We start from the raw sequence: 10,377 nt of genomic DNA on the forward strand, positions 1-10,377 counted from the left end.
GATGATGCTGTAGTATACAGAGAAGTTGCAGCATTAGAAAATTGTAGCGAAATGCAGGAAGATCTGCAGCGGATAGGCACTTGGTGCAGGGAGTGGCAACTGACCCTTAACATAGACAAATGTAATGTATTGCGAATACATAGAAAGAAGGATCCTTTATTGTATGATTATATGATAGCGGAACAAACACTGGTAGCAGTTACTTCTGTAAAATATCTGGGAGTATGCGTGCGGAACGATTTGAAGTGGAATGATCATATAAAATTAATTGTTGGTAAGGCGGGTACCAGGTTGAGATTCATTGGGAGAGTCCTTAGAAAATGTAGTCCATCAACAAAGGAGGTGGCTTACAAAACACTCGTTCGACCTATACTTGAGTATTGCTCATCAGTGTGGGATCCGTACCAGATCGGGTTGACGGAGGAGATAGAGAAGATCCAAAGAAGAGCGGCGCGTTTCGTCACAGGGTTATTTGGTAACCGTGATAGCGTTACGGAGATGTTTAACAAACTCAAGTGGCAGACTCTGCAAGAGAGGCGCTCTGCATCGCGGTGTAGCTTGCTCGCCAGGTTTCGAGAGGGTGCGTTTCTGGATGAGGTATCGAATATATTGCTTCCCCCTACTTATACCTCCCGAGGAGATCACGAATGTAAAATTAGAGAGATTAGAGCGCGCACAGAGGCTTTCAGACAGTCGTTCTTCCCGCGAACCATACGCGACTGGAACAGGAAAGGGAGATAATGACAGTGGCACGTAAAGTGCCCTCCGCCACACACCGTTGGGTGGCTTGCGGAGTATAAATGTAGATGTAGATGTAGATGTAGACATGCAAGCTGCATCTAGCCGTGCACATGTTTACCTGCTCAGAGTGGCTGACGCATCGCTGCAAAATGTTAGTGTAGTAACTCACCATCGCAGGTGGATGTAAAAGGTTGCCAATGTTATAATGACATCACATAGCTATGTAACTAAGAGCCAAGTCGACCTCTCGGAAATTGTAATGTTTCGCAGAAATAGTTAACAGTCGCTTTTTCAGAATCTTTCGTGATGTCTCAGCTTGTCCACATGGTAATTCTTGTCCTAACAGAACCTGTTTACGAAAACAGCCCAGAATAATACCGAATGCATTCCTCCTGATGGTCCTAGTATGGATTGACTCTTACTGAATTCACCTGCCAAATTACTGATGCTGCTGGTGTGGAAGCACTGTCCGCCCTTTTTTTTCTTCAGATGAGTGTTTCAGCGACAAAAGTATTTTGTACAGATCGCCATATTTGCACTGACAGTTAAAATCCTGTAAAAAGTTATCTACAGGTCATCAAATACATCCCACGTATTCACCATGCTGCTGTGATCGCCGACGGAGGAAACTACTGCTGTAAACGAGGCCCATAACCACAGCCGCATAAGAGCATGTCAACCAGAGAGAGGCCAGCTGGCCATGGTCGACGCCACATCTCAGTAAAACGCTGTCAATACTCACAGTGCAAACACTCGTCTTATTGAATCTTCTCAAAGTATAGAGTATACACGCGACACACACAGACCCTCCTGCTTCGACACATTCCTCTAAACAAATGAAGATTTATGCAATGTACTCCATTCCCCAGTCGTATCTTGGGTATAAAATCGAGACTTCAGTTTCATAACTAAGATGATTCTAAATTAGCGGTAGCTGTTTGTGAGACACTGCAATCTTCGTGTATATAACTTCTTGACAGATGTGTTGTTTTCAGAGTTAGTTGTGGCATGATGTAAAATTTCACATGTCGGACGCCGCTGCTATGTGTTTACCTGTTTCCTTGTAAGAGATATTCTCCGTTATTAGCTATAATTTTATATAGGACTGATTCGGGTATAGTCTAATTTCTGAGCCGTGATTGGATGAGAGAAGCAGATGCTATACATCTCTGGAAAGCTATGTTGTGCATGTATCACACATAGCTGGTGTTTTAAGGAAGTAGTTTTTTCATTTTACAGGTTGTTACCATAGTTTATCGTAGAAAAACCTGCAAGAAGGATGTATCTCATGCGCTGGAAATATATTTCTTACAGTGTAATATTAACAGCACTGCATTCCACATGACCAATAGGTCAGAAACTGAAGTGATCTAACATTATAACTTGCTTTAAGTACAGAACTGTGTAGCCTTAGGAGTGCTTGTGTTTATGTTCTCTCTGACCAATACCCTCCTGATACTGATCCCAGACACTAGAACAATACTTTAAAATTGATAGCATAGTTGATTTACGTAAAATGCTTCGAACTCCATCCATCTGGAGCTCCATCATGAATAAAAACCACCCGTTTCTTGTTCTATATTAATCGTCTGCTATTACAACACTTTCAAATCTGTTACTATACACCAGTAAGGGTGCTAACCTCCTCCACGTGGACGCATCTGGAGAAATCTTGTACACTTTGGTGGGCGAGTATGCGGCAAGGTCCATTCATTCACGAGATGCACAATGTATGGTCTACTTCTGGTCAGCTGCAGATTAAATCAGTAATGGTGCTGTATGGTGGGTTGGTCCAAGACAGTGCGAGCAGGTCTTTCAGTCTCCAATTTTATCCTAAGACTGCAAGAATGCTCTGTGACTCCCATCTGCATAGAGACAGATCGTAAATTATGCACTATGCTCGAGGTGCTAGAAATAGGTAGAGCACTGTTGGTATACTTTGATGATGTATATGTTTGAGAATTAACAGTGAATGGACATACTGTACAGTCATCTATCCAAATTAGCAATGATATCTGCAAAGTAGAGAATGGTCAGTTTAGCAATGATGCTGTAATTGGGCAACATGCTGTCGCATCTTTGGTCGGTGTTGAAATTACTGTAAAATTGCTAAAATTGTTCGCACTATCAACTTCATGCCATGACATCTTTGCAACATTGCCACTTCTATCTCTGGCATCTCGGACAAATTTGGCAACAATGCAGAGTGGGGTGACGCTGCCATTATCCCACTACTCTTGACGTCAGAAATTGGTATATGTACTATCTTTAGCTCGATTATTGCCGCTGGATCGTTGAGACAATTGAAAAGTTCTCGATCTGTTTTTTGTGCCTCAGCGAGTTCCTAGAAGTTTATTACATTTGAGTTGTCTGTAATGGCAGAAGCTCAGGACAGGCAATCTGTTACCACATTGTCGATTCCAGATACATGTCTGATGTCAGTAATTAAATGTGCAATAAGCACTAGTTGGTTGTCCTGGCGTGGTGAACAGTTATTGTTATTCTGTCTGAATGCATACGTAAATTGCTGATAATCAGTGAAAATAGTAAATTCCCTCGCATCCATTTGAGGTCGAAAATATTTTACTGCCTCATATATTGTGAGGAGTTCATGATCGTATGCACTCCACAAACGTTGAGATGCCGACAGCTTCTCTGAGTAAAGTGTCAAATATTGCCATGCGCCTTCGTGTAACTGTTATAACGTGTCCACTACTAAAGCAAGTGGAATGTGTAATACAGGGTGAGCGAGAAGTGATGTATCTGCTATGTTGCATTTCTCCATTTCAATGGCTGAATCGACGAAGTTCCCATGATTTTCGGACCAGCCAATGCTGCTGTGAGTGCTTCTTGTACGTCAGCAGTGTGGCAGGCGTGGACAGTAGAAATTGAGCATACAAAGGTCACAAGCTGTGTGCGGGCGTGTGTTCTGCAATATGGCTTCCACTTTTCCTGGTATAGGAAGTTAGCCTTTAGACGATACTCTGTGTCCTAAAAAATAAAAAATAAAAATCTGTGATTAACCAAACACACATTTGGCTGTGTTGAAGACTACCTCGAAAAATTTGTAGCACATGTTGTTCGTGTTGGTCTGCAGTCTTGGAAAAAATTAAAACATTATCTAGATATGTGAAAGAGCATGACTGTCCTTGCAGTACTGAGTTGATAAAACATTGCCAAGTTTGTGCAACGTTCCTCAAACTGAATGTCATGTACTTGCTTTAAAACAAGCCAAAAGTGGTGACAATTGCCGTTTTCGGAATGTGTTCCTCCTTAACTGGTTCCTGTGTTTATGTCTTGGTGCAGTCCAGTACAGTAAAAATCGTCGCACCTTATAGTGCGTAATTGTAGTCAGGCAGTAGAGGCACAGGGTACAGGATATCGATCTGGTACTGTCTGGCATTGAGAGCATGGTAATCCCCACACAGGTACCAGGCACCACTTCACTTAGGCACGAGGTTTAGCGGAGAGGACCAAGGACTACTAGATAGTAGTACGATCCCTTCTCTCAGCATAATATCGAATTCAGCTTTTGCGATAGCTAACCAGTCGGGCGCTAGACGCCGAGGGCCGCAAGAGACTGGTGGGCCATCTGTGGTCTTGATATAATGTAAGTTGTCGCAAGATAACTCTTTGGCTGCTCCTGGGGGTAGCATCATGGGCGGAAACTGTTTGAGTGGACGGATATACTCCCCAGCATCTGCTTGTATGACCTGGGCAGAGTGCTCGACTGCGCAGCAGCAAAACCCAGAAGTCGACAGTCTGGTGACGCCATGAGATTACCGCGCTTTTCTGACGTTGGGTAGTAAGTTGTAGTGCGCCAACAGACCGCCGCCAATGATAGGCTCGGTGACGTCTGCGGCGTTAAAGCCCCACATGAATGCTCGGCGTAGTCCTAGGCCAGTTCCATGCATTGAGTGCCATAGATTTTGATCAACGAGTTGTTGGCAGCAGACAGGTAGACCAACGTTGCAGGTCCACAACAACATAGTAGTCTCCAGGGAAGATTACATCAATTGAAGCCAGTATCTACTAGTATTTCGTAGCCTGTTTTCCTGTTGCTGAAGAAGAAACGTTGGGTTGACGTTTCGCAATCAGAGACAGCGTCCGACATGTGACGCCCATTGGCGTTGGTGTATAAGAAGTAGATGTACACTTATGTGCCTGCTTTCCTAATTTCTTATGATACTAACAGATGAAGGATTGCTCTTGTCCTTTGGTAGAAGAGGTAGTTGAGGAATGGCATCTGGACCTCCTGCAGTACTGGTGCGTGTCGCTACTGTCGTCTTATCAAAACAATTAGTTTTCCATTTGTATGGTGAGGTGGTCGACTTTCGCTGCCAGATTATCATGATCGGAACACGTGGCTGAGCCGGCAGTAGACTCAGATGTATCGCTGCCAGTGTACTAGACTGAGCTGCAGATAGTATGGCTTATGTTAGGCTGTTCGACACTGCTGGCACACTGCTGCATGCTGCTACCGATGTACTAATTGCAGTCTGGCCTGTAGCATCCACAGTTGGTCAAGTCAGCCACTGTGTCCAATTGCCTGTCAGTCTGCGACGCATTGACAAATTGTGTGTGTGACAGTAGACGGCGACTCCACAACATACGCAGAAGGCTATTGGGCAAAGTACCGATTTCTACCTTGCTACGCAAGTGCTGTAAAAACTGCAATGGTTTCAGTCTCCCATGTCTTCTTGAGTTTACATCTGTCATACAAGCTCCTCTTTTGATGTGGAAACACGTCATATCAGTCTCTTATATGCGTTGACTGCCGGTGGTGCAGTAATAGCATCTTGTACTTTCGTGGCGTAACGATGGCCTAATTGACCGATGACAAGCACAGATTTTGAGGGGTCCATAGTAATAATGCCACAGAGGAAGCTGGCTTTAACTTGTGCAAACCAAAGCGCCGGATTGTGTGGACACAATGGGGGTAAGCACTGCGAGTCTCGTGACTGTTGAAATTATTTCTTCTGACGATTCTGTCATGTCGTATCCATTGTAATTGCACCTCTTGGCGTTTCTCTAGCGTCAAATCACGTCGGGGTCACCACTTTGACCGTTACTGACGTATCAATGATGACTGGTTTGTTAATAGCCTGAAGGCTCAAGAAATTATTATTTCGAGCTTGCAGAACAAAACTTTATTTGCATCTGCCGAAGAATGAGGCGCGGAACAATAATTAGCCAATAAAGATCTTACATAGATAAATGTATCTCCAAGAAGAACGTTACTGTGGGGCGAGGTCGTGAGTCGTGCTTGGGTAGCTCAGCAGGTAGAGCGCCTATCCGCGAAAGGCTAAGGTACCGAGTTCGAGTCTCGGTCTGGCACACAGTTTTAATCTGCCAAGAAGTTGCCTATCAGTGCACACTGCGCTGTAGAGTGAAAATCTCATTCTGAATAGTCTCAATGCTTTGTATGAAATATGTCCTAAAATAATCAGTTCAAAATTTAAAGTAAATGAAATTAAGTATAATATGAAAGAGGATTATCTATTTAAATAGATACATTTTTACTTAGAATGTGTACTGTAACTGTAAAATGACTCGTTCACACCTTGGCTCACCTGAAAGGGATGGATGGTTGTACTTGTAGAAGTCGATGCATGACCTTGAAGATCGCTTAACGTTGGATAGCTTGTACACATCACAGTCTAATATAACAGTCGCGACACTCACTGCTGTAAAAGTTGTTGCCGTTTGACAGATGGAGCGACACTAGCGCTCCAAGCGGCAGGTAAGGTGAACGTCAGACGCGTCGTAAGCATAATGTTTGTTTGCATCCATTTCCTACGTAATTTCCGAATTATTTGAGTTATTTTCTTGCCTCCAAGGGTTTGTGTGGTACCAGAAGGCATATATGTTTCTAAAAATGATTCTAAAATAAGCGTAAGTACGGACAAAAATCATGAATAGAGTGGCAAGCTACAACACATTCGTGAAGAAACACTAGTGACATTGGACAGAATTGCAGCTTACCACGTTGATATCAAAAGAATATAAACACACAGATTCACATGTAAGAAGCACAGACATGTACCTCTACATGCAAAAACGATCGACAGCTCGTTTATCGTTCTGTAGGCCTACTGCGTTTGTCATTTTCGCCTGTTGCCACAAGTATGACCTTCATCTTTATATTATTCTAAGTGGGACAAGCAACTGCCAAATAGTGGGAGAAATATGCTGAAAACATTATAATGAGCTGATTACACTACATTTCACGAAAAACCAAATATTTGAATAATTTTCAAACAATCTGTCAGTGAACAAGGTGCTGACAAAATAATGTCATCACACGAAAGAAGCAAGGAAAATTAAGTGACTAACAACAGAAGTGAACGAAATACATACCAAAGAAATCAGCAGCCCAAATGAGCCAACTTATTCAGTTTCTTATTTGCTTTCTTGTTGTTAGAAACTAAGTCTTGATTCCAATATTTGAGCCGGTAAACGAGTCTCACTTTAACAAATATCTTGATTAACAGCAGCTTAGTTTCTTCACAACATCCAGGAGGAAAACTTGGGACAGCCATCAACAAGTTCACATATAATTCACCACAGTTTTTCTTATGAGAATGTTAATCAAAAACTGAAGCCATCTGATTTTCACAATCCCTCAAAAATAAACAAATATTTTCACTGCAAATAATCAAGCTTCCAAAATTGTCTTTGTAACTTTTGAAATGGCAATAAAATTTGGCATTTGCATCTAAGTCCTGGCTGTTGTCTACAAGTAGATTCCTGCACTTGACACAATTATGTAAAGAAAAAAGTTTCTTCAAGATGTAACCAAACACACATCTCATACTGTTTTGTTCTCCAAGGTCTGCTGGAACTTCCACATTTGTTAGCTTTGTTGCAGAACTTGTATCACTACTGCATAAAAACTGTGACACCTTTAATGTTTGAGCAGATTTCATGTCCAGTATTGCCTGACCCCAGTCAATTCCTTCACAATTACTGCTTGCCACATTAGAAGAATTTATCAGTTTGCTTAGTGTACAGTTGTTAAATGCAGTACAAAACTGCCTTGGAGATGGGTTGCTGCAAAAACCACCTCTCTGCCTTATAGTTGAAAAAAAGTTTTCCAATGTGTCTTGGTTAATTTTACGTGAGAATAAGTACAATTTTGTTCCAGTCAGTACCTCGGCAGCAAGCATTTCCAAAGCACATATATTGCTTAGAAGCCCCTTTACACATTTTATCGTCAGGGAGTAATCTTTTCCATCAGAGCCTACAAATTTCCAAGAGTGAATCCATGGCTTCATCACATGTAGAACATCCAGATGTTCTGAATCACTCCTAATACAGTTCCTTAGATGCACAGGCCCTTTCACACTGTATGTATTAAAGATATCAAAAATGTCATTAACTTTCTGACAAAAGTCTGAAGTGCCAGTTGCAGATAATGGCATACTACCACAAAATTCAAGTGTGTCAATACCAGCTGCCACTGTGTGGCTTAACACACGAACTGCAGTACCCACTTTCATTTTTGAAAAATCTGGCAGTTCGACAGCTTTTTTAGTCAGCTTGGGAGCTAACTTGTATTTCCTGTGCAAGTCATTTGAATAGAGCTGAGAAATGTCCTTCCAAGAAGCAGTACCAACCAAACCATCATTTGATGTATGAATTATGTCATGCCTAAATAGGTTGTTTCTGATGCTCTTAAACAAATGTGGGGTGTCATAGAAGAAATAGATCTTCTGCTCCTCATATACCAAACTTGGATTGTCTTGTGTAATTCCCAGTCTCTTTCTCCAGTGCACAAAATTTGAACCGTGATCAGTCACACAGGTCTTCACAACCAAGCCAATTACCTTAAGTCTTTTGACTACTTCATAAAATATAGCAGTCAAATGCTTAGCTCCCACAGTTCCTTTACAAAAACAGTACAGCAATGGTTCTTTGAAACATGAAAAAATGCCATTAATCATTATCACCAACACACTGTTGGCAATTTTAGCTGTGCGTGCAAACCCCAAGTCCTCAAAACCAATAACAGTGTCAGAAGTGCTGTCATATGTCAAATTTGCCATTAGAGACATTTCATCCAATGACATATTCACAAGTTTATCATTATCAGAAAAATGTTGCACCTTTTGCTTTAAAAGATGGAATATATTGTCACTTATCCCACATTTTACACTCCTGGAAATTGAAATAAGAACACCGTGAATTCATTGTCCCAGGAAGGGGAAACTTTATTGACACATTCCTGGGCTCAGATACATCACATGATCACACTGACAGAACCACAGGCACATAGACACAGGCAACAGAGCATGCACAATGTCGGCACTAGTACAGTGTATATCCACGTTTCGCAGCAATGCAGGCTGCTATTCTCCCATGGAGACGATCGTAGAGATGCTGGATGTAGTCCTGTGGAACGGCTTGCCATGCCATTTCCACCTGGCGCCTCAGTTGGACCAGCGTTCGTGCTGGACGTGCAGACCGCGTGAGACGACGCTTCATCCAGTCCCAAACATGCTCAATGGGGGACAGATCCGGAGATCTTGCTGGCCAGGGTAGTTGACTTACACCTTCTAGAGCACGTTGGGTGGCACGGGATACATGTGGACGTGCATTGTCCTGTTGGAACAGCAAGTTCCCTTGCCGGTCTAGGAATGGTAGAACGATGGGTTCGATGACGGTTTGGATGTACCGTGCACTATTCAGTGTCCCCTCGACGATCACCAGTGGTGTACGGCCAGTGTAGGAGATCGCTCCCCACACCATGATGCCGGGTGTTGGCCCTGTGTGCCTCGGTCGTATGCAGTCCTGATTGTGGCGCTCACCTGCACGGCGCCAAACACGCATACGACCATCATTGGCACCAAGGCAGAAGCGACTCTCATCGCTGAAGACGACACGTCTCCATTCGTCCCTCCATTCACGCCTGTCGCGACACCACTGGAGGCGGGCTGCACGATGTTGGGGCGTGAGCGGAAGACGGCCTAACGGTGTGCGGGACCGTAGCCCAGCTTCATGAAGACGGTTGCGAATGGTCCTCGCCGATACCCCAGGAGCAACAGTGTCCCTAATTTGCTGGGAAGTGGCGGTGCGGTCCCCTACGGCACTGCGTAGGATCCTACGGTCTTGGCGTGCATCCGTGCGTCGCTGCGGTCCGGTCCCAGGTCGACGGGCACGTGCACCTTCCGCCGACCACTGGCGACAACATCGATGTACTGTGGAGACCTCACGCCCCACGTGTTGAGCGATTTGGCGGTACGTCCACCCGGCCTCCCGCATGCCCACTATACGCCCTCGCTCAAAGTCCGTCAACTGCACATACGGTTCACGTCCACGCTGTCGCGGCATGCTACCAGTGTTAAAGACTGCGATGGAGCTCCGTATGCCACGGCAAACTGGCTGACACTGACGGCGGCGGTGCACAAATGCTGCGCAGCTAGCGCCATTCGACGGCCAACACCGCGGTTCCTGGTGTGTCCGCTGTGCCGTGCATGTGATCATTGCTTGTACAGCCCTCTCGCAGTGTCCGGAGCAAGTATGGTGGGTCTGACACACCGGTGTCAATGTGTTCTTTTTTCCATTTCCAGGAGTGTATTTGTATGCCTTCCACATACCTTTGTAATGTACGCACTGATGGAAGCATAAAACATT

This window comes from Schistocerca cancellata, chromosome 5 (assembly GCF_023864275.1).
Source record: "Schistocerca cancellata isolate TAMUIC-IGC-003103 chromosome 5, iqSchCanc2.1, whole genome shotgun sequence".
NCBI lineage: Eukaryota > Metazoa > Arthropoda > Insecta > Orthoptera > Acrididae > Schistocerca > Schistocerca cancellata.